This window comes from Bos taurus, chromosome X, assembly GCF_002263795.3.
Source record: "Bos taurus isolate L1 Dominette 01449 registration number 42190680 breed Hereford chromosome X, ARS-UCD2.0, whole genome shotgun sequence".
In the NCBI taxonomy this organism is placed as follows: Eukaryota; Metazoa; Chordata; class Mammalia; order Artiodactyla; family Bovidae; genus Bos; species Bos taurus.
Window position 1 is genome coordinate 91,512,031 of NC_037357.1, and position 14,633 is coordinate 91,526,663.

The window sequence follows — 14,633 nt, forward strand, 5'->3', positions numbered from 1 at the left end:
GGTGGTGGAAGACAGGGAGGCCTGGCGTGCTGCAGTCCTTGGGGTTGCAGAGTCAGACGTGACTAAGCGACTGGACAAATAGAGTGTATATAGTTTCCTAGGGCTGCCACAACAAAGTACCACAAACTGTGTGGCTTAAAACAACAGAAATTTATTGCCTTACAGTTCTGGAGGCTAGAAGTGGTGATGGTGGGCCATGCTCACTCTGAAAGCCCTAGCAAAGCATCCTTCCTTGTCTCTTTCTAGCTTCTAGTGATTGCAGTCTTTGATATTCCTTGACTTGTAGGTGTATCTCTCTGCCTCCATCATCACATGTGTGTACCTGAATTTCTGTCTTGTAAGGATCCCAGTCATTGGACTAAGGTCCACCCTAATGTGATATGATTTCATTTTAACATGGTTATATTTGCAAAGACCATATTTCCAAATAAGGTCACAATCACAGTTTGGGAGGACACTATTCAACCCAGTACAGAGGGTCACATTTTAAAAATCTGCTTTATTAGGTCTGGAGTGGAGGCCCAGCATCCTTAATTTTTAAAAGCTTTACAGACTTGACTGATGTTCACCTGGAAAGGTGGACATGGGGGAAGGCCCTTTTAAAGCAAAATCCCAAATACAGATTCCAGTAAAGAAAAATACTGATGAATTTCACTGCATAAAAGTTAAAGCTTTGGTGGCGGGAGGGTGGGGGAGAATACCATAAACAAATTCAAAAGGTCAACAAAGCTGGGAAAACATATTTGCATCATATATGATAAAAGGCTAATTTAATTTACAACAAATTCAGAAGAACTAACATGAAAAAGACAAAACCCAATAGTAAAGTGAGCTAAAGAATAAGCAAGTAATCTACAGAGAAAGACATGCACACATCAATAGAGATTTGAAAAGATGTTTAATTTCATCCATGAGTAAAGGCATATAAATCAAAACAATAAAATGCCATCTTTATCTATAAGACTGGGAAATGTTTAAAGTATGATTTAAACAGAGTAAGTCAGGGTATGAAGAAATCCTAGATGTTTTCATATGCTGCTGGTGGGCTTGACGTTGTTACAACTTTTTTGATGTATAATTTGGTAGAATATATCAAAATAAAACATGCAGATATTCTTTGAATGTTGTAGGTGTTGCTCGTGCCTTCTCAGTAATCATTCCCCATTTTTTTCCTTCCCAAGAAGTTGTAGATTTTTATTTATGTGTCTATTCTTCCCACTCATAGCCCACGTATTTGCGGGTAAACAGATTTTATTCTCAGTTCTTCTGACCACAAACAACATTAGTTCAGAGGACTTGTGACCTAAGCAAGTCAGTGAGGGAGAACCATGGGAGTCCTACTTACTTGGAATGTTGGGTCAGAGTTTTCTCTTCTCTGCTGGACTTGATGAAGAGATTCAAAGCTTCCATTGCCACTGTCAGCGATTTCATTGGCACCTTGGCTTAAAGCACTGGTTCTCAGTCTTTAGTGTTCATCAGAATCACCTAATCTGTTAAAACATAGATTGCTGATCTTTATCTACTTTCAGAGTTTCAAATTCTGCAGATCTGTGGTAGGGACAAAGGATTTCCTTTTCTAAGAAATTCTCAGGTGAGATTGATGCTGCTGGTCCAGGGATCACACTGAAAAAAACTACTTGGATAAAGTAGGGACTGCACAGTAGAGACACTTAAAGAAACTGGGTAGCTCTAGCTCACCCTACCCCTGGAATTGTGTTTCGTTACTTGTAACCAAAATCACCCTAACCAATATATTCAGCAATTTTGGACTAAAAATTTACCCTATGGATATACTTGCAGAACTTTATCAAAATATATGCTGATGGATAGACTACCCTTGTGGCTCAGAGGTAAAGAAGCCGCCTGCAATGCAAGAGATGCAGGTTCAATCTCTGGGTCGGGAAGATCCCCTGGAGAAGGAAATGTCTACCCACTCCAGTATTCTTGCCTGAAAAATCCCATGGGCAGAGGAGCCTGGCAGGCTACGGTCCATAGAGTCACTAAGAGTTGGACACGACTAAACACAGCGCGGGCGCGTGTGTGCACACACACACACACACATATGCTGATGCATGGTAACTGCAGCATTGTTTGTAATAGCTAAAACTGGAAGCAGTCAAAGTACTTGTCAATAGGGAATTGATCCATCAGATGGAATCATCTATCTAATGGAATACCATGTGGTTTAACAATTATGAAATGCTCTGTATATGCTTGTAGAAAAATAAGATATATTAAATATAAAAATCATGATGATTAAAAGGGAGTAATTTATACTTTTTAAACAAAAGAATAAACATATATGCAGGTATGTGGTTAATTATTTCCTAGGATGTTAATTCTGATTAAGAACAGCAATATTTGAGAAAAAGAGTTGGAATTGAGGTGGTGCTAGCAGTTCTTCATTTTGTATATTTTATTCTGTTTGAGTTGCCTAACCTTAGGTAAATTTTCCTTTTGTCAAAAAAGAAAAGTCATTTGGCATTATCTGGGCAAGGCATAATTCAACTGTAATTTCCTTCTTTGTATTTCTCTATTGAAGAAACAACTAATAAATGTATTATTTTTAAAAAGATTAAATAATAAAAAGATAAATGGAAAATTGAAGACTTCTCAGGTATTCTGATGTGCAGCTGGGCTTGAGTGCCACTAACATGGTGCATAGGTTATACACTGGTGAGGACTTATACCTATCCTGATTGAGACTTAACTAGGGAGTTGCTAACTGTACTTTAATGTGCATATGAATTATCTAGGGATTTTGTTTGGAGAAGGCAATGGAACCCCACTCCAGTACTCTTGCCTGGAAAATCCCATGGATGGAGGAGCCTGGTAGGCTGCAGTCCATGGGGTCGCGAAGAGTTGGACACGACTGAGCGACTTCACTTTCACTTTTCACTTTCATGCATTGGAGAAGGAAATGGCAACCCACTCCAGTGTTCTTGCCTGGAGAATCCCAGGGATGGGGGAGCCTGGTGGCTGCCGTCTATGGGGTCACACAGAGTTGGACACGACTGAAGTGACTTAGCAGCAGCAGCACGGATTTTGTTAAAATGCAGATTCTGATTGAATAGATCTTTAGATGGGGCCCAATATTCTGCATTCTAATAGTCTCCCCAAATGATGCTGATGTTGCTGGACTACTGGTCACACTTTGATAGCAAGAACAAAGAAAGAGGAAAAGAGGAAAAAAAAGAAGCAGAAGGAGGAGGGACTATGAAGATAGAGAGAAGGGACAGATATGAGACATTGCAGAATTACTGGGCATATGGAGAGTTTTAGGTGATGAACTTTTTGGCCTGAGTGATGTGAGGATGGTAGTGACACTATCTAGAGATAGAGAAATCAAGCTAGAGGATGAGGAGATATAGGAAACAATGAAGGAGTGTGAGTAAGACTTCACATTTGAACATATTGAGTCATGATTTTTCTGGGAGAATATTATATAGACTTGCCCAGTAGACCATTTGAACTCTGACTCTGCTCAGTAAAGTTCACACAGAGGTAGATTTGGGAGTCATCTGTATAAAGGTAAGAGTTGAGGCCATGTGATAGGATGAAACTGACCAGGGAGAATAGTGAGAAGGTAGCTGAAAATAGAAACTCAGAAATGACATTAAGAGACATTCTAAGAAGAAAATGGTGAAGTAGTGGGAGAGATAGTACAGAAGAATAAATATCTTGAAGGGTGTTCCTCGGAGAAGGCAATGGCACCCCACTCCAGTACTTTTGCCTGGAAAATCCTACGGACGGAGGAGCCTGGGAGGCTGCAGTCCATGAGGTCGCCAGAGTCAGACACGACTGAGCGACTTCACTTTCACTTTTCACTTTCATGCATTGGAGAAGGAAATGGCAACCCACTCCAGTGTTCTTGCCTGGAGAACCCCAGGGATGGGGGAGCCTGGTAGGCTGCAGTCCATGGGGTTGCTAAGAGTGGGACACGATTGAGCAACTTCACTTTCACTTTTCACTTTCATGCATTGGAGAAGGAAATGGCAACCCACTCCAGTGTTCTTGCCTGGAGAATTCCACGGACGGGGAAGCCTGGTGAGCTGCCATCTATGGGGTCGCACAGAGTCAGACACGACTGAAGCAACTTAGCAGCAGCAGCAGCAGGGCGTTCCTACGAAAGAACAACCAGATTCGGCATAAAACATATTTTTTATTGTGTGAGTTAGCAACTGCTGCATGATAAACCATCCAAAACTCAGTAGCTTGAAACCAAACCATGTATTGTTGCTCAAGAGTCTATAGGTCAGTGCTCTGTTGATCTGCACTAGGCTTGGCAGATCTTAGCTGGGCTCACTTATGTATCTGTGGCTTGTGGGTTGGTTGAGGACTGACAGGTCTAAGCTGGTCTGGCTGGATATAGCTAGACAAATGGGTCTCTCCTCCAGAAGACTAGCCCAGGCTCATTCCCATGGTAACTCCAGGGGTCCAATGGAGTGAGCAGAAGCATGCAAGGCTTAGAACTGACATAATATCACTTCTGCAACATTCTATTGATCAAAGGAAAACACAAGACTATTCTAGATTTGAAGGGTAGAGAAACAGATGTCATCTCTTAAAGGGAAGAGCTGCAAAAGGTGTACATACAGAGAGGTGTAAACACCTGTGACCATTTTTGTAATCAGTTTATCATGCTGGACTTAGAAGTGAAAGAAGTCTTTAAAGATCAAGCAAGATAAAGCAAAGAAACAAAGCCATGACAATAGCAGTAATAAACCCCAGTAAGCTGGCTAGGGAGAGCAGGGCACTTGAGGACACTCAAGTGTCCTCAATGGAACAGAGGTAGTTCTTTGGAAAATTGAGGTGCTGTTATTGGAAGAAATGAGGAAAGGCTGCTGATCAGGTAGGAAAACAAACAGACATCTGCCTCAGAATCTAAGAGTCTAGTCTTTATCATGAGAAAATTCTAGAAATACTTTAAATTGATATGGAACAGTCAGTCTTTCTGGTCCTTGAAATCAGTATGCACAGGACACACCCTTCAGGAGTCTGAGCTTGGACTCAAAACCAGCATGCCAATTGTGCCACCTTAATGTATTAATGTGTAACGTGTTTTCACATCCACTAGCTTGTGTTACTCTTACAACTACCTATAAGGGAGGTAAAGCAGGCATTACTATTCCCATTTAATACTACTTCTAAAAATAATTTTGTCATTATCTTATAAAACTGAGCATTTGCCTGCCTTAGGTCCCAGCAGGAGACATATACACAAGCATTCATGGCAACATTGATGGAAATAATAATGGGTAGAGCTTGCCAGAGTTGACCAGAGCTGAGCACCCACCACTGCCTGCTGTGTACACCTCTGTGCCATGGCTGGCCTCAACTCCCTGGAGGCGGTGAAACGCAAGATGTAGGCCCTGCAGCAGCAAGCAGATGAGGCGGAGGACCGCACACAGGGCCTGCAGCATGAGCAGCACGAGAAAGACCAAGATGACGTGGCAGCTCTCAATCCACACATCCAGCTTGTCGAGGAGGAGTGGGACAGGGCTCAGGGATGACTGGCCACAGCCCTGCCGAAGCTGGAGGAGGCAGAAAAGGCTGCAGATGAGACTGAGAGAGGGATGAAGGTGATAGAAAACCCAGCCATGAAAAATGAGAAGATGGAGATTCAGGAGATGCAGCTTAAAGAGGCCAAGCACATTGCTGAGGACGCTGACCACAAATACAAGGAGGTTGCTCGTAAGTTGGTCATCCTGGAGGGCGAGCTGGAGAGGGCGGAGGAGTATGAGGTGTCTGAACTAAAATGTGGTGACCTGGAAGAACTCAAGAATGTCACTAACAACCTGAAGTTGCTAGAGGCTGCATCTTTAAAGTATTCTGAAAAGGAGAACAAATATGAAGAAGAAATTAAACTTCAGTATGACAAACTGAAAGAGGCTGAGACCCATACCAAATTTGCAGAGAACAGTTGTGAAACTGGAAAAGACAATTGATGACCTGGAAGAAAAACTTGCCCAGGCCAAAGAAGAGAACAGGGGCTTATCTCAGACACTGGATCAGACACTGAATGAACTAAACTGTATATAACCAAAACAGAAGAGTCTTGTTCCAACAGAAACTCCAGAGCTCCATGTCTTTCTCTTCTCTTGTAAGAAGTTTCTTTTGTTATTGCCTCTTCGCCTTGCTGGAAATGTCAAGGAAATTATGAATACATGAAAAATATTTTGTATCAGAGAAGCTTTGAGCACCAGTTAAATCTACTCCTTTCTTTTTTTCAAGTGGCACCAGTTTTTTCAGCTCTATTTTTATCCTTACCTTGCATATATTCTTAAGGTAGGCAGGGTATTTCATATTGAGCATACTCTCTTTTAAGACTGAGGGCATTTGGTTCCTGGGAGAATAGACAAACCCACACTTTCAAAACACAGATTCTGACATCTGGTCATGGGTCAGTTTAAAAGGTTGAAGAATTCCACCATTGGTCACACTGTAGGAGGCCAGGGATCATCATATTAAAATCTCAAGTGGATCTTCCCAACCCTACATTAAAATGGGTGGTGATTTTCCACCAGAGCAAAAAAGGCGGGTGAGGTTACTGTGGGAAGTCATAAACTACCAAGAGGTTAACCTGATCATCCTGGTTCTTTTCCACACTCCACCATTCAGAACATTATCTGAGCAGCCAGTGTAAGAATGCTTGGAAAAGAGTCGTAATAATCACCCAAATGTTTTCTGGACTGATCCTTGATATATTCTTCTATACGTTTCTTTCACTCTAAAGTTGTTCTCTGAGGAGCTGATGTCTTATTCCAGTAATGACACATGCTTATCTGCTTTGATATGAGGCCATTCACTCAGGAGAAATGAATGTTGGAGAATTCAGTCCTATTAGGAGAAGCTGTCTTTTTCATAAAGACTGCTTAGCCATCAGTAATTGAGAAAGACTGTTTTTCTATGAACAAATATTGGACAGAATGGCCCTCTCAGACTACAAAGTAAAAATAAAAGAAGTAATTGACCCAACTTCATCGCCTCTATACTCGAGGGAATGGCAAATTGGAGATTTACTTATTTAGAATTTTAATTCCTTCTTCAGGACCAAGTTAATAAAAAAACAAGAAACTCATGATTAAACTGAAAATGCAGTATTTTGTAGACAGGGCTGCACATTTTAGCCTTGTTATATTTCTGCTTTCTCAGTTAACATCTCAGAGCTGAAACATTCCACATTGTCCAGCAGTGTGGGGGCCAACTCAAGGTTACAATTCTGACTAAAAAATCACACTGCTTCTAGCTTATCTGAATCCTCTGCCCTCACTCCTATTTATTAAGCACCACACTATGCAAGAAATACACTAGCAAATTGTGCAACTGAATAAAACCCACACTTTTCATTTAGGTTCTTGCAACTGAATCATATGTAATAGTATCACTTTTTCTACATTTTGGTCAAATAAACTTTTACTCCAAAAAAAAAAAAAGAATGGGTAGATAAACTGTGGTATTACTATATAGAAGTGAAAAATTAACTACAGCTATAGCAGCAATGTGGAGAAGGCAATGGCAACCCACTCCAGTACTCTTGCCTGGAAAACCCCATGAACAGAGGAGTCTGATAGGCTGCAGTCCATGGGGTCACGAAGAGTCGGACACTTACTGAGCGACTTCACTTTCACGCATTGGATAAGGAAATGGCAACCCACTCCAGTGTTCTTGCCTGGAGAATCCCAGGGACAGGGGAGCCTGGTGGGCTGCCATCTATGGGGTCACACAGAGTTGGACAGGACTGAAGCGACTTAGCAGCAGCAGCAGCATAGCAGCAATGTGTTTGTGTCTTAGAGGAAAAAAAAAGTTGGATGAGAAAAGGGAGTTGCAGAACCTACATAAAATAACATTTTTATAAAATTAGAAAGCAAGTACAACCTAATACTATGTTGTTAAAAAATAATTGCATATGTGATATAACTATTTAAGAAGAAATCTAGGGAATGAAAACTGAAAGTGAAAATACTGGTTACCTCTGGGGAAGGCAGAGAGATGGGATAGTTCTTAGGTTGGGCAGCGGGTTCAGGAGAGTTCAGTTTATTATTGAATTTTATAACATATGTTACATACCCTTTTGCATTTATCAAATAATATGTGTGAGTGTGCTTAGTCGCTTCAGTCATGTCCGACTCTTTGTGACCCTATGGACTGTAGCCCGCCAGGCTCCACTATCCATGGGATTCTCCAGGCAAGAATACTGAAGTGGGTTGCCATGCCCTCCTCCATGGGATCTTCTCAACCCAGGGATCGAGCATGCATCTCTTAGTCTCCTGCATTGTCAAGTGAGTTCTTTACCACTGGTACCACCTTAGGAAGCCCTTATTAAATAGTACATAATAATATTTTTAAATAGTCAAAAAAGGAAAGCAAAACAGCAGAGAAGTGTCAAGGAAGCCAGAGAGTTTCATGAATGGGTTGTATTTCAATGTCAATTGCTGTGGAAGGCCTCAGCAAGATGCCTGTATGAAAACTGTGGACTTGGTGACAGGGTGCACACGTCACCTTTGGAAGCAGCCACATTCAAATAGGAAGGGCTGATGCCAGATTATAGGCTAGGGAGAACTGTATTACGAGGAAATCAGGACCTGGAGCTTAGACAAGTCTTTCATCTACTACCAACTCTTCCCCCACCCCCTGGCCAAACCTGTAACAGCTAACATTTATTGAGGCTGCATTATATGCCGGGCATTTTACATACACTATGTCTAGGGGGAGCTAAACTCAATGCTTGCTTTACCCCCAGATTATATCCACTTCAGTGCACATGCAGAGAAGCCCTATGACACTAGAATGGGAATGAATGCTTTACTCTTCCATTACAAATTTTAGGTATAATAACTCAAGTGGTTAGGCAGTGGCAACCAATCAAAAGGCAATTAATTGGAGCGGTTCCCTTGGCCTGGTGGCGGTGGCTGGTGGGGCCCCGGCCTGAGGGTGGCAGCGGCTCGTCTGAGCACCTGGATGTGTTGGTGGAGGACAAGGTGGTGGTCTTCCTCAAGGGGACGCTGGAGCAGCCCCAGTGTGGCTTCAGCAACGCAGTGGTACAGATTCTCCAGCTACACAGCATCTGCTACTATGCGGCCTACAACGTGCTGGATGACCCCCAGCTCCAGTAAGGCATTAAAGACTACTCCAACTGGCCCACCATCCTGCAAGTGTACCTCAACGGCGAGCTTGGGGGTGGGGGGGCTGTCACATTCTCCTGCAGATGCACCAGAATGAGGACCTGGTGGAAGAACTCAAAAAGCTGGGGATCCACTCAGCCCTCTTAGATGAAATCAAAGACTAGGACTCAAAGTGAGGGAGGGTGGCCCAGGTGAGAAGCTGCTGATGTCAGAGTCTCACCGCCAGAGAAGCCTTACCCATTCTGGTTCCTGCTCTACAGATGACTGCACTGGTTCCTCCAGTTTGTAAGCAGCCAAGTGACTTTAGCGTGTCTGGTGTTTGGGCAAGGAATATCCTATCGTAAACATAATCGTAACCACTGCACTGTCATAATCAATGTGGTATTACGAGCTTGTTGTAAACAAAATTCTTTCTTGTGTTGTCCTTTGCTCTTTGCAAAGGATTCAGGAGTAAACCTAGGAACTTTTGAATCATTGTTATTATTCATAAGTCCTCCGCAAATATATCAGTCTGCAAAGATAATATAACTCCCCTCCCCAGTTTTTTATAACTTTTTCTGTTAAGAAAAATGATGGGCAAGGAAGAAAATAAGATAATTGTTTTTTTTTTTTTTAAATAAACTGCCAACCCAGGGGGGGGAAAAAAGGCAATGAATCAAATCTACCCAGAAATGGGTCATTTCTCCCTGTGATGCTATTATTTTGACTCACCAAACTTATTTCTTCCGTGTTTCAGGGACATAGTAGATTTGTACTTTCCACCTCCAGGAAATTAGGTGCAACCATGTGGGCCATTTCTTGGGTAATGAAGAGAGAAGTGATGGGTGACATTTTAAGCTGTAAGGATCAGTGTGTGTTTTGGTCACATCCCTTCCTAACTCAGTGATGGGGCTTCTGTTGGTTTGAGTTTTCAAGTGGCTTTGGATGAACAGAGCTCCCCTGCCAATCTATGTTGGACATAATGAGCAAGAAGTATACCTTTATTATGTGAGATTTTGTATTATTATAGCAGCAAAGGGCTTCCCCAATGGCTCAGAGATAAAGAATCCACCTGCAATGCAGGAGATGCAGGTTCGATCCTTGGGTCAGGAAGATCTCATGGAGGAGTAAATGGCAACCCTCTCCAGTATTCTTGCCTGAAAAATCCCATGGACAGAGTAGCCTGGCAGGCTACAGTCCAAAGGGTCGCAAAGAGTCAGACACAACTGAGCAACTGAGCATGCATACACGCATAGCAGCAAAATCTAGGCCATCCAACTGATACATTCCCCTTTTCTAGAATTAAAGATTATAAATGTATAAGGACTTAATAATAAAATGAAAAATTTTTAAAGGTATAAAGTGACTAGAATTCTCCCTGGCACATAGTAATCCCTCAAAAAGATCACTTTCTGCATCTGCTCCTAATAAATGAGCACAGAATTTTCCTATTTCTTACACACAAATAAAGATTAGTTGAAGATATAAATAGAAGACAATGTTCCAGGCTCACATTATTCTTAATGCTTGTGATTTTAGGAGAGATATCTGCCTTCTTGGTCACGTTCTTCAAGTCCATGCAAATAACAGAGTTGGCACTGCTTGGGTCATATACCCATCCCTGCACTGGGGGAGGTGAAGCCATGTGACTGATGGTCAATCCACCTCTATCCCAAGATTGGAAGGAGAAGTTCCCCAAAGGGGTAAAAATCTAGGCTTAACTGCTGCCATAGGAGGAAGGAATGCTGAGCAGGGTTCAGTATTATCTACTTAGTCAAAACAAAATTAGATTTAGAACTCTGGTTTTTAATCACTTATTAGTTGTATGTGAACTTATGTAACACTGAACCAGTTTGCCCATGTGTAAAGTGAGGATAGTATTTACTTTGCAGAGTTGTTCAAGGTTTAGAAACAATGTACAAGAGCCTAGTACTGATAGCTTAGAGGTGAGTGATGCTGCTGTATTTGTGGTCTCTGAAGGACAGTTTCAGTCACTCAGAGCTTTGTGTAGATTTTATTTAAAGTAAAAGTGACAGAAAAAGCTTCTGACATAGACAACAGAAGGGGGCAGGAGAATACCCACCTCACTAGTTTAAGCTGGGCCTTATATACTTCTCAACTAGCTGCTGAGAATAGATAAAAAATACCTCAAGGCTATGAGAATTTTGTCCTGTCCTTTTCCCATAACATACATCCTGGGATGACATCAGCATGAGATTAGCCAAAAGGAACATGTTAACCCAGAGCTCAAGGCTGTGAAAGTTTTTACCCAGAACTTTTCTCATACCATTCATCCAAAGCTCAAAAAAAGGCATGTCCTTGAACAAGAGATACTGCTGTCTACAAAGGCCTACTTGTCCATGGCAAAAAAATGTGAAAAAGAAAGAATGTGTATCTCCTCTATAAAGGGGCCTTAGGCTTGGACTGCTTATCAACCTGCCTAAATTAACTCTCTTATTCTCCCCTTTTTCTTTTAGGAGAATATTGTTGCTGAGGAGAAAGGGGAGGAGAAATCTGTCAGTAACTGCTTCCTGCAGGTGAGGGGGGGCAGACCCTAAGTTGTTGAAGCAACATATTCTCATTACCCCTTTATTTAGGGTTTCTGATCCAAGGATCCCAAGTAATAGCTAGAGGAGGCAGTAGAAATTGTAGGAGCATGAACAATTATTTGTAATTTAAATGTTTTCAGACGGTTGGAAACAAATCTTATTACACAGTTACAGATGTAAGGAAAAAAACAGCAAAATCAGAATGATTACAAGTATTACAGTCAAGATAGTTTTTCACCAAGGAGAGCTTGTAAACCAAGATTATATCTATGACCAGAGTGGAACATCAGGGAAGTCCAGTTTTGAAGAGTGACCAGAATCTCTGTATCACCATTACTTTGTATGGGAAGCTGTTGTATCCTTCAGAAAGAACAAACTAGACAAGTAGATTAAAAGGCAGAGACCAAAAATCAGTAAAAGAATTATTGTAATCAGCAGTCCAAGCAAGAGTAAGAATCAGGTTACATTTGGTAGTAACTTTGATCCTGGTTTAGATATAGTCAACACCTGGGCTGCCCTATTTATAAGAATGGAGCCATTTGGCATGTTCATATACATTTTGAATGTGGGTATAACAAACCCAGTTAGAAGTAGTTGAAGGAGTGACAGCCTGAAGCTTAACAGACAAAATAAATCTTACCATTTCTTTTTAGAAGAATGAGTCTGAACCCCTATGTATACAGCTGTTTTAAGGAGATTTATAGTCATAGGTTACCCACTCCAGTATTCTGGCCTAGAGAATTCCATGGGCTGTATAGTCCATGGGGTTGCAAAGAGTCGGACACGACTGAGTGACTTTCACTTTCACTATGGTCAGAGCTAGTTGTCTAAGTTTGTCCAAGTAGGCTTTAGCCTCTTATTGTGGTATTAACATATAAGCCAAAGTAGTTGTCACTATTAACAATTGTAGATAGTGTTTTTCTAGGTATGAGAAAATGCAAGAATTTGGGCTCAAAAATTTTTTTACCTGAAAATATCTGACTATTCAAAGGCTTGTTTTGTCCATTTTTTTTCAGAGCACAAACCAAGTGTCTAATCTCTGATTTTCACCCTGAACTCCTTTAAGAGGATGTCGAAGGTCAGCAGCTGTAGTGTCCATGATTTAATCTTTGTAGAGGCAGATGGCAAGGGCCAGTTTCCAGGCACAGGGCCCCTTTATGGCCATGAGTTTGACCATGGTTTGGGGGCGTTTCATGGCCATCTTGTCCCACAGTGCTTGGAAAACTCATTACCAGGTCTGTTGAAGATTTCACTGATAGGCCACTCAATGTGCTGTTACTGGACTAGGCCCTGTGAGTAGCAAAATCTCCAGACTGCACCTGTCTCACTAGTCTCTTGGTCCAGGAGAATATTCCCTCTTGCTTCTTTTCATATACAGAGTCATATCATTATAATTATGGATTTTATATAGAACTGTACACCATCATTATATCAGTGGCTCCATCACATACTTGATAATGTAAGGGACAACACTTCTTGAAACAGGCAATATAGAAAACAATATAGTTAGCAGTAATAGTAAAATCACAAGTAAGACCTTAAGTCAAGAACTTAATTAGGTATAGCCCAGTGATATCTCCAGGTCATCTGACTGAGTTTGTTAAATGACTATAGCCTGCTGTTAATCTTCTGGTTGTAGATCCTGGAGCATCGGATCTTTATTTAAAGACTGGTTAATCGGATCTTTATTTAAAGACTGGTTACTGGGATAAACTTTAGAAACAAACTCAGAGTGTCCTTTTTAATAACTTAATTAAACCTCTTAGCAATGTAATATAACCACAAGGAACTAACTCAGAAGTGAGTCAGTAAATACAGACCTTAGTTAATAAAACTAGAATGTAATACTCAGTGAAACATGATAGATGCCATAGGCCTGACATCAGTTGGGTGGATTTTTCTTTTAGAGCTCCCCAGAACACTTTGAGATTTCTGTATATGTTGGGACACAGTCTTTTTTACCTTGATAAGGCTGTCCAGAACCCAAGTGTCTCCAATTTCGGAGGGACGAGGCAGAGAGAGAAGAAAAATGTTTTAATTTTACCCATAGATGTAAATCATTAAATTGCTTTAAACCATCAGTAACTTGAGAAGAAGAGCTTCTTTATATCTGAAAACAAAGATTGGAAGACAGTAATACATCAGACAAAAAGTCATGAAAATTGTAGTCATATTTTGCAGTCTACTCAATCCCATGCAACTGACCCCTTTATTCTGCCATTCCTGCTCGATGACCAAGGACATCAGCGAAAGCAATAGTCTCCAAGAAGCTCATGAAGTTTTTGCCAATGTCTGTATGACCTGTCCAGCAAAGTGGGTGCCCCAATCACTGGAGACTGCAGAAAACACACTTTAACCATTTTTTCCCATTGTGAGATATTAACCCCACAGCCAGGAAAGGCTTTAGCCTATCAAATAAAAGTGAGGTTTGTCAGGGAGCCGGAAAAAGCCAAGCGGCTGTGTTGGACCTCCCATAGCCCTGACTGTTTGGTTTACAGCCATTCTTTATCCATTTTAAATTCCCTGATGAGGGGTTAATTTTGTAGAAGCAGAATGAGCTTTGTCTATGTGCATCATAGTCCATTATTAAAAGCCACATTTCAAGAAAACTTTGTTCTTTTAATCAGGGAGAGAAAACCAAATTCCAGTTTGGTACCAGCTTACGTTCACTGTGAAACAATAGTTGTTCACTTAGTCAAAGTAACAATAAAAGACCTCAAAGGCAGTTTAATATCTTAAGAAACTTGTATCTTGCACAAAACTGTCTTCCACTTGCCACAAATCTTTTTTCATTTGTCACAAACCTTTTTTGTATTTTCTGTATTTATCACTTTATTTGCCCATTCAGAGAACAGCCACCTCTAAGTTCAGATTTACTTTCTTTTTCTTAATAGAATGTAATTTCATTTCTTATACCTTTTTATTGAAAACACACATCTTTCCTTCAGTAACCATGAACTGTACTTTATATCATCATTTT

The 14,633-nt window shown here is 41.0% G+C and overlaps 1 protein-coding gene and 1 pseudogene across 2 annotated transcripts in view; one reads left to right on the forward strand and one right to left on the reverse strand.

Moving 5' to 3' along the window:
• Window positions 1-479: 479 nt before the first annotated feature.
• The window catches only part of FAM120C (family with sequence similarity 120C), a 145,520-nt gene continuing 131,366 nt past the window's right edge, over window positions 480-14,633 (reverse strand). Inside the window, exons 18-19 of one of the 2 annotated variants that reach the window (XR_009493573.1) lie at window positions 13,616-13,763; window positions 480-4,123 (exon numbers count right to left, since the gene is read on the reverse strand). The gene's annotated coding sequence lies outside the window, so the exon portion shown is untranslated. Of the gene's footprint in view, window positions 7,790-13,615; window positions 13,764-14,633 lie in introns of both variants that reach the window. The other variant, XR_009493574.1, reaches the window with a different exon arrangement.
• Window positions 5,325-6,042, forward strand: LOC132344322 (tropomyosin alpha-4 chain-like; annotated as a pseudogene).